At 42.8% G+C, this 13,819-nt stretch overlaps 1 pseudogene across 1 annotated transcript in view; it reads left to right on the top strand.

The window, feature by feature from the left end:
- The window catches only part of LOC310812646 (putative nuclease HARBI1), a 36,552-nt pseudogene extending 25,737 nt beyond the window's left edge, over positions 1 to 10,815 (top strand). The window contains exon 2 of the transcript in view: positions 10,370 to 10,815. The product of the transcript in view is annotated as a putative nuclease HARBI1 (transcript). The remainder of the gene's footprint in view (positions 1 to 10,369) is intronic.
- The last annotated feature ends 3,004 nt before the right edge of the window (positions 10,816 to 13,819 follow it).

Below are 13,819 nucleotides of genomic sequence, written 5' to 3' on the forward strand. Positions count from 1 at the left end.
ATAAAAGTCAACAGTAGTGATGTTGGCCGTGCTGTTGTTGAATGCCAGCGGAGTGAGAAGAGCATCATATAGGCAGCCAGCCACGCACGCATGCATTGATGGTGACATGTCATTGGAACCACACAAGACATGTCCATCATCAGCACATTTTCCTTTGACTCTGTCTTACCCTATGCCATCATGATGTCATGTGAATAAGTTGTTTAGTAGCAACAGGGCAAGGCAAATCGACTCACTCCATGTCAAATACTATTATTTTTTCAAATTAAAGTGCCCCATCTTTGAATGTCAACCCTTGCCTATCACAAAGTTTCTGCCCGGCCCTGACCAAAGGCCTCTATGAGAGCATGGAGTCATGTGCCCACTAGCTCCCTGCAGTAGTCTGAGACAGACAGAGTGCCACTGTGATTACTGTGCTTGCCTCTGTTGACACACATTCAGACGTGGCTCTGCATGGCCCAGGGAACAGGCTTAGTCCAGAGAGAGAGAGTTTGGAAGGTGTGAGGGAAACCCTGGAGAGGGACAACGATGAACTCATCTCAGAGATCTCTCATCGCCCAGAAGACAAGGACACCCCACCCCCAGCGCTCTTGTGTTTGTTTCAGAAGTCAAACTAGTATTAGGCACTTGACTGCCATTAACTTGCGCTCAATCGTCTCTTCTTTTTAACTTGTGTTGAACACGATGGTGTGATTCATAAATAGAACTGTACAATGGCTGAGGGCAACGTGAACACAAGTTCTCAAACTGCTTGCTGAAAAGTGCTGCAGCTCAAAAGTCTTTTTTAATTTCAGTTGGACTGCTGGAGGGCTGCTCAGTCCATGGAATATGAAGTCTATATCAAGAAAAGAGGTTCTGGATGACAACTTGATCCCTTCAAAGAGGTTTCATTTGCTGACGCATTTTGGAGCAAACTCCTTTGTCAAAGTATGTTGTCTTGTGACAACTGTGTGGTTGACAAAGGAGCTTCCCAGACATTGTCAGGGAGTTAACAAGACACACACCTGTGTCGGTGAAGCATAATGCACTAAAAAACCTCTGTGGCAATGCTAACCACCCCCAGCCCCAGTTCAGCCCCAGTTCAGCCCCATGTGTCTGAAGAGACTGTTGTTTGAGGAGTGACGACCAGGGAACATGAGGGAAGCTGACACTAGGCAGGAGGGGAGACACGCTGTGCTGGCTAGATAGACATTAAACATGGACGTCTATGCCTCCACCCCGGGCAGTGCAACCTCATTCGCATTCTCAGTCTGCCAGCCACACACAGACACACACACACACACTCATGCCGCGAAGAGAAATCCCTCATCTTGTAGCTGGTTCAAGGTCCGCTGCCGTTGATGACAGTTGATGACAATCCCGCCGGGAGCAGAGAGAATATCACCTGCGACTCTGAGAGAGGAGGAAAAAGGGAGGGAGGGAGGAGGCTCTGCGTACGTGAAGGAAAGAACTATGACAAGGTTGTACTTTGAAATCCAGCAATGGATTTTTCCATCGATTACTATATACTGTATGTTGGTTTTGTGTTTCAGTCCTTTCATAGTGTATGTTATTGTACAAGCTCCAAAGCACCAGCTACTCAGTTATGTACTGTATCTGTCCTTCCATAATTATTTAAAAGACCTATGATATTGGCGTGACTGACACTAATTCCAGTCAGTTTTTCTTTTTTCTTCAGTTTATTCCCCCCAGTGTGTGTGTTTAAAGATCCAACCTATCCTGAAAAAAAGCCAAACACTGCTGTGGGAGAATCAGCAGGTGTCACTCTAAAAACAATTAGCCATGAATGATGGTGTATGATGCCTCAGACGCACACACACACACACACGCAAGCACACACACGTGCACACACACACACACACACATAAGGTATTGAGCATTCCTCCTGAACTCCTATACCATGCATTCCCCTGAAATATGAATTGTTAATCAACGTCTGTCGAGAGCTATGCCACTGCATTATGCCTGAGTGATATAATTTATAGGATTTTGGCGGGAGCAGGAAATCAATGGGCTTTAGTTGGCAGGGCAAACGAATGAATTCTCAAGGTTTGGATAAAGATGGGGCTAATGAGAAAGAAATGTAAATGACATGAGGCCTCGCCCCAAACATTCCCTTTGTGGACATAATAAAACTCACTGGGTCGATAAGGGCAGGAGGAAAAACTTGAGCTGAACTTAATTCACCTCAATTGTTGCGCAGTTGTTCATGTTTTATTGAAACACTGATTCCGTTATCTACTGGGTGCCTCTGGTAATGTGTAGGGGGGCTTGAGCTGTGATACGCTGGTAGAGAAACATGAACTAATGAGTGGGGTTTAATGTACTACAGGAATCAATTTGTTTGGATTTTAGATATGTTCTGTCGAGTTCAAATTATGTACTGTACATGCAGAAACAGATGGGAAACTGCACTATATTTGACAGAAAGTCAAATATAATGTATAAGTAATTTATGCTTTGAGTTGTGTGAACTTTTTTACACTGCCATACAGGTGAATCTTGTGTCAGTTTTCAATCCAATAGCTGACTTTCAAATGTAAAGACATAAACACCTATTGATCTTTTCTCATATGTATATAAGAATTAAACCCAACTTTTATCTTTTCGGAATGTTTGAAGTCAAGGGCACTTTCCTTCATTTGACCTGTTGACCTTTGAAATCATTCTGACTTCTCTCTCGGTTGCTTGTCCCATATTTCCCTACTTTGAAATAGTTTCTGCTCATGTCATTGGAAGCCGAATCATATGTACAGCATTACTGTAGGAAATGATGCAAGCGTGATGCAAAAACTCAGAGATTTGTTGCTAAATGAGTAGCTGAAGATGATCAGGACTGGTTCCAACCAGAGACTAGATAACACTGTCGTGTGATTAAGATGTCCATGGCAACAAGAGTATCTTGGAGTCAAGATGAGGTCCACGGCTTTATATTGTGTGTGCGTGTGTGTGTGTGTGTGTGTGTGTGTGTGTGTGTGTGTGTGTGTGTGTGTGTGTGTGTGTGTGTGTGCGTGTGTGCGTGTGTGCGTGCGTGCGCGTGTGTGTGTGTGTGTTTGGGTGTAGGATGGGGTGAGGGGGGCTCTGGAGACCTGGTGAGATGGGCAGAGGAGGGAGGATAGCAGGAGGGGCAGGGGAGGTCGGAGTCGGTGAGAGCAAGCTTAATCTAATGGGAGTTCATCCATGCAGACAAGCTGGAGAGCCATGCAGGGACACAGCAGTGATATCCACAAATCATACATACCCAACCAGAAAGATATGGGCATGGAAATGAACCAAAAAATGAACCAACCAAATGAGAATCACACCATTTACGCCAGTGACATCAGATGCACAGGGAAATGGGTTAATGACACAGCTATAACTGTACCTGTGAACCATGGAGAAGACTGTGACATATCCTTAGTCATCAGCTTAATTACTGTTATAGACAAAGTAAGGGGTGGATATATTTCATAGTTGCCTTTATCCATTCCTCTCACACACTTTGCAATATATTCACATCTTGTCAGAAGAAAGGTACACAAGGCTCTGCTTGCTCGTGAGACGCCTAGTGCAGAGGATGTAGTGTGTTCTCATCTCCTTGATGTTTCACACACACTCAAGCAACGAGAGAGAGAGAGAGAGACGCAGAAAGAGAGAGACTCAGTGTTGTTTGCTTTGGGCCTTACAAATAACCTACATACCGGGGTATGAATCTAATTATATCACAACATCCCACTGTTGCTACAACACTACTCCTATAGATCCTTATGGTACAATCCATCCAATTGCAAAGTAACTTGACTGCTTGATTATGCACCGCCTTCTGATCCTGAGCAGAATTCATGTTCACGTTCGACCCTCCAGTCAAAGGATCCTGTCTGATATATATATATATATATATATATATATATATCTTGGCGAGAGACCCCCCCAGCAACCTGGATAAGTCAGATGTTTGATATTCTGCTCTAAGACTGGACATTTCCCTCTATGTCATGCTGGGGTTACAGGTGTTAACCGCAGCCAATGGAAGTATTGATTAAACCAAAAAGGCAGTTTGGCTGGGGTCTTAGCACCTAAAGTGGCTGATCAGAATTCTGCAGCGTGAGTTTCGACAGTCTCTCGCAGCACTGAGACAGAGAGGTGGGGAGAGAAATGGAGAGAGAGAGAGAGAGAGAGAGAGAGAGAGCGGTGGGGGAAGAGAAAGAAAGATGATGTTGAGAGAGAGATAGGGGGAGGGGGAGGGGGAATACAAAGTGGAAGAGAGAGGTAAAGAGAGATAGGGAGAGTGAGAGAGAAGTGAAAAGAGAGAGTAAAAGATGAATAGTGCGGTAGAAAGAGAGATGACAATTGAACTATCTAAGGCAGAGCAGCATGGGGTACCATATCTGGAGCTGCGAGACATGAATCTAACTCCATCAATAAGCGCTCCACTCTGATAAAAAAAAAGCAGCTGTGACCGCCCTAAATGGATGGTGTGCCATTGAGCGTGACACTTTAACTCTTCCCCCCTCAAATGCCGGCTACAGAGAGAGTGTGTCCCGCTCCACAAAGAGACGGTGGATCGAGGTCAGTGATCACATTTAGACTAATGGAGCTGCTCGCTTCCCTTCTGCTCTCTCTGGGTTCTCATAGCAGTCAACCAGAAACCTGCATATTTAGAAGCATTCTCACAGATTTCCCTCAAAGTCTCGATAGAAAAACCCAAGTAATGACCAATTATCCCAGCGGTTTCCCTTTAACCTTTATACAATCTCCTACCCCACAAAAATTTACCAAACTCTAAAGATGTACGGTACTGCATGTACAGTACTACAACATAGACACACACACACACACACACACACACAATAGACTGAGGAGGCCACTTGCATCGAACGTGTGTTACCATAACTTCCTTGGATTATTACCAGGGCAGTGCGTCCTGGATAGTTTAACCCAATTGGCAAAGAAAATATGTCAGGGTCTAACTCAGGTGTAATTGGGTGCACCTGTGTAGTAATGCTGAATGTTTAATCTCACTTGCAATGAACCACTTTCAGGTAATGGTGGAGGGATATGTTCCCCTAACTTGTACAACACATTAGACCTAGGAATTAAAGGTAATCAAAAGCTGCATGCTGTATTGACTTCATCAATATGCTATTAAATATTTCCACATTCGGGCCAATATTGGGCAACATGCATTGTTATTTTAGGCTGTCTAATATTTTCATTCATAGTGACTATTATTCAATGTGTAGCTGAATATATAATGGCATTTTTTTGGCAATAAATGTAGGTTCATTAGGACTGACATCTGTGATCGTTATTCTCTAAAATATTAATTCTTGCACTCATACTGTTCACATCTACCCTGTTAGAAATGCAATGATTATAAATATTATGATAAGCATACAGTAGGCTACAGCTCGGACCCGTCTGGGAAAACACAACACAGCTGTTATAACCAAGGGGTGACATGTACAGTAGCAAGCAACCAATGTATTTCCCCAACTGTTACGTTCCTACTCCTGCATGTGCGTGTGTCCTTGTTGTGTTTTGTGTTTCCTGTTTCTCCCTTATCCTATCATTCTACATTCAGGTGTCCGCCAGCAATTGGCCATTCGTCTCCGTCACCACTCATCTGTTCCTGTCCAATCAGAGGGCTGTCCGTTTCCTTCATAAGCTCCGCCTGTCTTCCCTTCGAGAGTTGACCCGTTTCTTTGTAGTCTTGTGTTAGCCATCGACTTGCTATTCCATTGTGTGTTCGAATCACCTACATATTATAGTTTACTTTTCTGTTGTTAGGTTGTAGTCATTGTTTATTCTTGTTTGCCATAGGGGTAAGGTGAATAAGCAAGAGATCCATGGGTTTACATTTCCACCACGTAGGCTTTCCTCTGTTACAATTCACCAGGTTAGGAGTGGGTGCCGCCCTCTGTATATGTTAGTCTAGTGTAGCATAGCATTTTAGCCTCGATAGTATAGCCTACTATTGCACTAGTTTAGGACATCACTTTTGTTTATGATTTCTTTGCTTTGGCACCACTCTTAGTTCCCTTTTCCCTTTGGCGTGTAACTTGTGTTTGTGTTTGCCCTGAGCAAATAAATACCTGAATATTAGTTGGATTGTGGCCTGTTTAATTCCTACAATAAGTTTGGTGTACTACCTTTTGTTGCGACTCCTCTACAGCCCCTAGACGTAGACGAGTTTTCATCTAGTCGTAACACCAACCTACTCATATTCTTTCTCTAAGTCTTTGCTGGTTTAATGGGATCAGGAACTTTTATGAAGCCATATAGGCTTACATAAGCCCAACACACTGACAAATCCAAGCTGTTCATTTAGAGTTTATTTTGACAACCATTCCTGTCCTTCATTGAATGAACTGTGTTATGCCAAGGTAACATATCCGAAATTCCAAGTAAACCAGGCTTATGTTGCTGGCTGCACCTTTATTAGGCTATGTGATGCACTTAATTCAAATGACATTTCCAACTTGCCCCAAAGGGAACATTTATTGATTGTATGTGTGCGCACGGAATAATAATTAAATATATGGTGCGCACTCAGGCAGCTACTGTACATGGCATTAAACTCTTGATCGGCTACAAATGGGGCAAATTACAAGCTTGGATCCTTCCACATGCAAACTACATCATCAAATTTAGCAAACACCGCAAGATACTCAGTTTAACTAATCTCGAGCCCTTATCCGTGTTGCAAGTGGGATAAATTGTTAGCAGGGCAGTGGTTTATATATATATAGGATGTTCTTTGATAGACAGTTACAATGCCTCCACTTTTCTCTGAGGCAGCTCACAGCAGTTCCCCAGGCATCACAAAGGCCATGCTCACTTGCTGCCCCCAAGCCTTCCTACTCTAGTATCTCTGGGATCAACTCAGTGTGCACCACAGAGGCCCCTGTTTCAATTCTGCTACAGGACACCTTCATTAGGCACTTCCATCAACAGCTGCTACAGACACGTTCAGTAAACTGACTAACTGAAGCATACAGTACACACACACACACACACACACACACACACACACACAGACACACTTACGCACATAGACACGCACGCACACACACACACACACACACACACACACACACACACACACACACACACACACACACACACACACACACACACACACACACACATACACACAGACACAGACACACACACAAACACACACACACACACACACACACACACACACACACACAAACACGCACACATGTACCCACACACACACAAACACTTACCCACACACAACACAAGTGCTACTATTCACTGTTGAAGCCTCCAGCCCCCCAGCTCTGCTGTCTCTCTCCGAACCTCCCGGTACACAAAATAAACACAAACACAAATCGGATCTCGACGGTACAGTAACAGCGTGTCATACTGTGGAGACACTGGGAATGATGAACCAGCAGACCAGGAACGGTGGGGATTTCATGGAAGCTTAAATTTAAGCACGCTGTTTGGGATCTTTATCGTCCCGCCGAGACCAAACTGACGGTGACGGTTCTCATCAGGGATTTCTGCTGGCAACAACGGGCCCGCCATGCGTACCAGAGTGAGGAGAGGCAGACGTCTGCAGTCTGGTAAGGCACCGGGGGGGGCGCCCAAGATTTCAGTGAGGGTGGAGGCTGTAGTAGATTTGAGGCATGATTATTGAATATATGCATATATTCAACAAATGACTTCGTTTATCATTCCAGGACCTGGCCAGAGCTTTATTTACAGAGAAAACAGACTAATGACAGCATGACACTAAATGCTATCAGGACACCAAAAACCTTAAGACAGTGACTTTTTTCTACAGTATATATATGCAATATAGAAAATACATCATGTTTAGTTTCTTCAAATGAGGGGGGGGAATTTCATAAGGTGTGAAATGGGCGGAGCTCTGGGTAAAAATGGGTGGGGGTATGCTACCTAAATCTGGAGTGTGAACAATGCAAAACTGATCTGAGATCAGAGTCGAGATCGGTTGGTTTTATAGACACACACACAGACACGCACGCACGCACGCACGCACGCACGCACGCACGCACGCACGCACACACACACATACACTAGACATTTGATCATATCTAAGCCATAATGGTATTCTGTGCAACACATTATCATTGCAAAAATGTCCTCATGCTACCTCCAGGCTATGTCCTATTTCGTCAAAATAGAAGACATCTAGGAAATCGACTTTTGTCAAAATTCTCCCAAAGCAGAATCAAATCTGGGATATTCGGAGAGTCTTGGTGAATGTAACAAATAGGATTTCTCCATTTGTATCGAAACCTATGAAGTCTAATAATATGCCGAATAGGAAAAGTGATGTGATACAGGGCTGTTCTGTGACCTAGAGTCCTCTGATGTCCTGAGACACTGTATTTGAGGGCTCAAGGTGTCGTGAACACGTTCGCCTTACACCGCCCTCGCTGAAGCAAGAGTAACCTGCCCTGCAGGAGTCAGAAAAGAATTGTCTCCAACATGTTTGTAGAGTGAGACACATTGGAGAGGGGTCATGATACGAGACAGAGATAGGTGAGGACAATCCCTATGGGGATTGCAAGTAGCCTCCCTTTACACGTCTTACATGCTGAACCCAACCTCACATTTCATGCTTAGTGTTGCAGAATGATTCGAGAGACAGCAGTTATTCTTCTGCCCCCTCTGCCCTCGACCCGTTTTGTTTCACCTTTGATGTTTTAACCCCTGGCTGTTTGGAGAGAGAGTGGCCCTCCGCTGAACCAGATGGTGCCTGTTGCATGCTGGGAGCAGCAAGGCAGTGTTGCGGGTCCCACCTGTGGTTTTAATTACAGCGTATGACGAGAGAGCGCAGTGGAGCGTGTGTGTGGGGGGGGGGGGAGGGTTCAGCGGTGACCCTCACGCTGATACACAGAGGAGAGGGGGGAGAGGGGGGAGAGGAAAGAGGGGAGAATGGAGCCATGTATCTGGATTTAGAACCATGGATTTCTCAATATTTCTCTGTCTCTCTCTCTGTCTCTCTCTCTCTGTCTCTCTCTCTTTGCTGTCTCTCTCTCTCTCTTTCGCTCCCTCTGTCTCTATCTCTCTTTCTCAACTTAAATTCAATTCAATTCCATCAGTTTCATTCATAAGACATTCCATCTTATATTGCCAAAAGCTAACATTTAAGAATTTATTAAAAAAGTGATGACAGAACATAAATGAATACAAAATAATAATACATAACAGTAATGACAGGAGTAGCAAATCACAAATAACATTCACTTTGGTGTGTTGTTCCAATCTCTCTCTCTCTCTCTCTCTCTCTCTCTCTCTCTCTCTCTCTCTCAAGCACGGATAAGGGTGGTGGGCTGGTTTGCCGAGGGCGGCAGCCAGCATAGTGCTATTTGATATGGCCACTCGGGGGGTATGAGCTATGAAAATCGTACATGCAGGCACGGCGTTGCGGCTGTTGGATGCTCTGTGGAGGAATGTAGTCTAGCAGTGGGTGCTGTCATTGGGTATGGGAGTGTTAGATCAGCATCACAGATCAATAGTGCTGTCATACTATTTCTGGATTCTATTGACAAAAATTAACACGCTCGTTGAGCGGGGAATAGTATTGAAATATTGTCAACCCGGTGATGAAGGTTACACTGTCTAATGTAGAGGGAGAACTGTTAAAGCATTTTTTTGAGTTTTCAATGAAAAGGTTTTGCAAGAAGATTGCAATTATAGTGGTAAATATTGCCACTAGTGTTATTAGTGTGAGAGTACAACTCTGTGTATTGGATGGCACACATGCAGGCGTGTCTACACGCTTATGTAGTGTGTATTTTAACATTGTGGCATCACAATCAGACAACTGAACTCTGATAGAATTTTGTATTTCAGAATTCTTGTTCTTCAAGACAGGTTTTGATTTGAAACAGTTTGCATCGATTCCATTTATTTGCCATGGCAATTCTGAATCATAAAAATACAATTACATTTGAATATGATGATATCACAATCAATTATAGCAACTTCAGCAGAATGTTTGAATGAGAATGTTTGGTTGTTAGGCGCCAATTTTGATTTAGAATTCAGTTTTGGTGGTAACAACCCTAAGACTAGACCTGCAACTTTTTTCTCGAAGCTAAGATTCCTGAATTTTCAAAAATGAGCTTTTATGTCCAGCAATTTGATCAGTTTCCACCACGGATGGCACAAAGAAGACAGCATCTTAATTCCATCAACAATGGTAAGTGAAAAACTCTACAGCATTTGTTTTTAAAGTAAGAACATTTTTCATGTCTTATTTCATTAATTTGTTCATCCTTTTCTTTTTTTTTTTTTACTAGTTTAAGCATATAAAGCTGTTTTTTAGTAGCAGTCAATGTGACCTTTTGACAGATAGCCTGTTTAATTTGTATTGTAGTGCCTTGTCCTGGTCACAAGCCGGTGCAGAACATCAAGCTCTGTCTTCAAGAGTTGGACCACATAGAGCAGTGCCAACAGTGGCAGTTCCACTCCTATGTCTCTGAGCAAGACTACTACCTCTGGCTGTTACACTTCGACCCGATGGTTCACTACCACCTGCCTGAGGAGAAAAGAGGGCGTATGTCCAGCTTCTTCTTGGAGCGGAGGACCAGAGCTATGCAGTTCCGCTCCATGGAGAGAGAGTTGTATGAGCGCAGAGTGACGCTGCGGAAGAGACAGGCCTGGACTGAGTATAAAGAGGTGGTGGAGCCTCCACGTAAGAAGCAGTGTGTGAGCTCCAACCAGCAGTGGCTCTCTGCTGAGGAGATAGTGAAACTGGAGGCCATTCCGGGGATTCTGGAATTGGCTGTGGAGATGGGCTTCCTGTCTGCCTCTGACTTGTAAACTGTCCCTCTGATTGACAGCTCAAACACTCTGACTTGTAAACTGTCCCTCTGATTGACAGCTCAAACACTCTGACTTGAATGGACTGTGTTTGCAAATTTAATTACAATTGATTTGTTTAGTAGTAAGTAGTAATAAGAGAATAATAATAAGATAAGATGGCAGTTATAAAATAAGATTAAGATATCAATATTTATTTCAGGTAAGTATATATCATTTCAGAGTATAATTTAATAAATAATAATTTCACTTATCAAAGTTGTGATGCGCCTTTATTTAGTCAAAAAAAGTTGATCACTTGAGTCTCAAAACTCTCTCTCTCTCTTTCTCTCTCTCTCTCTCTCTCTCTCTCTCTCTCTCTGAGAACTATCAAAGAAGGATAGACATGTCTGCTACAGTACCTGTTTTTGACCCTACAACCTAAGTTAAATGTTGTTTTGTAACATTATGAGCATTTGCTGCATCATAATCCAATTAGAAGGGACTGTAGCCTAATATCCAAGGAACACTCTTGGTTTTCTTTTGGTGGATCACTCATTTCAAAGTACAACACTAACTGTACCTTGTCTACTGCTTTTATCTGAGAAATTATATTAAGTAATAATAAGAACTTTTTAGGGATTTCAATGAAAAATTCTTGCAAGAAGATTACAATTACAAAGTGGAGAACACATTACCACTAGTGGTATTAATGTGAGAGTACAACTCTGTGTATTGGATGGCACACATGCAGATGTGTCTATACGCTTTTGTAGTGTGTATTTTAACATTGTGGCATCACAATCAGACAACCCAACTCTGATAGAATTTTGTAATTCAGAATCCTTGGTTATAAAGAGCATGTATTGATTTGAAACCGTTTATATATGTTCCATTGCATTGCCATGGCAATTCTGAATCATAAAAATACAATTACATTTGAATATGATGATATCACAATAAAATATAGCAACTTCAACAGAATGTTTGAGTGAGAATGTTTGGTTGTTAGGCGCCAATTTTGATTTAGAATTCAGTTTTGGTGGTAACAACCCTAAGACTAGACCTGCAACTTTTTTCTCCAAACTAAGATTCCTGAATTTTCAAAAATGAGCTTTTATGTCCAGCAATTTGATCGGTTTCCACTACAGATGGCACAAGGAAGACAGCATCTTAATTCCATCAACAATGGTAAGTGTAAAACCTTACAGCATTTGTTTTTAAAGTAAGAACATTTTTCATGTTTTATTTCATTAATTTGTTCATACTTATTATAAAAATGTTTTGTAGTTTAAGCAAATAAAGCTGTTTTTGGTAGCAGTCAATGTGACCTTTTGACAAATAGCCTGTTTAATTTGTATTGTAGTGCCTTGTCCTGGTCACAAGCCGGTGCAGAACATCAAGCTCTGTCTCCAAGAGTTGGACCACATAGAGCAGTGCCAACAGTGGCAGTTCCACTCCTATGTCTCTGAGCAAGACTACTACCTCTGGCTGTTACACTTCGACCCGACGGTTCACTACCACCTGCCTGAGGAGAAAAGAGGGCGTATGTCCAGCTTCTTCTTGGAGCGGAGGACCAGAGCTATGCAGTTCCGCTCCATGGAGAGAGAGTTATATGAGCGCAGAGTGACAACGCTGAGGAAGAGACAGGCCCGGACTGAGGTGGTGGAGCCTCCACGTAAGAAGCAGTGTGTGAGCTCCAACCAGCAGTGGCTCTCTGCTGAGGAGATGGTGAAACTGGAGGCCATTCCGGGGATTCTGGAATTGGCTGTGGAGATGGGCTTCCTGTCTGCCTCTGACTTGTAAACTCACCCTCTGATTGACAGTGTTTATGTATTGAATTACAATTGATTTATTTAGTAGTAAGTAGTAATAAGATAAGACTATGATATCTATATTAATCAGGTAAGTATCTATAATTTCATAATATAAATAAAAAAATATATAATATATAATTTCACTTATCAAAGTTGTGATGCGTCTTTATTTAGTTCAAAAAGGTTGATCCACTTGAGTCTCAAAACTCTCTCTCTCTCTCACTCTCTCTCTCTCTCTCTCTCTCTCTCTCTCTCTCTCCCTCTCTCTCTCTCTCTCTCTCTCTCTCTCTCTCTCTCTTTCTCTCTCTCCCTCCTTCCCTCCTCTCTCTTCCTCCCCTCTCTCTCTCTCTCTCTCTCCCTCTCTCTCTCTCTCTCTCTCTCTCTCTCGCTCTCTCTGAGAACTATCAAAGAAGGATAGACATGTCTGCTATACAACCTAAATTAAATGTTTTTTTTTAACATTATGAGCATTTGCTGCATCATAATCCAATTAGAAGATCTAAGGGACTGATATATTTAGTAATAAGTTGTAATAAGATAGTAATAATAAGATAAGATGGTAGTTACAAGATAAGATATGAGATATCTACATTTATATTAGGTAAGTATCTATCATTTTGGCACATTAATACATTTAATATATATAATATAATAATTTCACTTATCAAAGTTGTGATGCCTCTTTTTTTGTCAAAAAAGGTTGATCCACATGAGTCTGAAAACTCTTTCTCTTCTCTCTCTCTCTCTCTTTCTCTCTCTCCCTCTCCTCCTCTCTCTCTCTCTCTCTCTCTCTCTCTCTCTCTCTCTCTCTCTATCTCTATCTCTCTATCTCTCTCTCTCCATGGGTGGGCTTTCCATCCAGATGAGAAGTACTTTACACAATTACATGTATGTATCTCCAGCTGTCATATTTTCAGAACTGCCACCACTCCCCTCTTATCTTCTCTCTTCCCTCTCTTTCTTGAAATGATCTGAATTCCACACATACATCCATATGCAGTATTCTTCCCATGCGTCCCGTCTCTCTTCTCTTCTCCTCTCACCAGCGTATGATTTGTGGATATCACTGCTGTGTCTCTGCATGCCTCTCCAGCTTGTCTGCCTGGATGAACTCCCATCAGATTAAGCTCGCTGTCACCGATTCTGACCTCTCCTGCCCCTCCCGCAGACCCCCCTCCCCCACCCCCACCCCCACCCCCCCCCCCCAC

The sequence above is a fragment of the Argentina silus genome, assembly GCF_951799395.1.
Source record: "Argentina silus genome assembly, chromosome: 1".
Taxonomy (NCBI): Eukaryota; Metazoa; Chordata; class Actinopteri; order Argentiniformes; family Argentinidae; genus Argentina; species Argentina silus.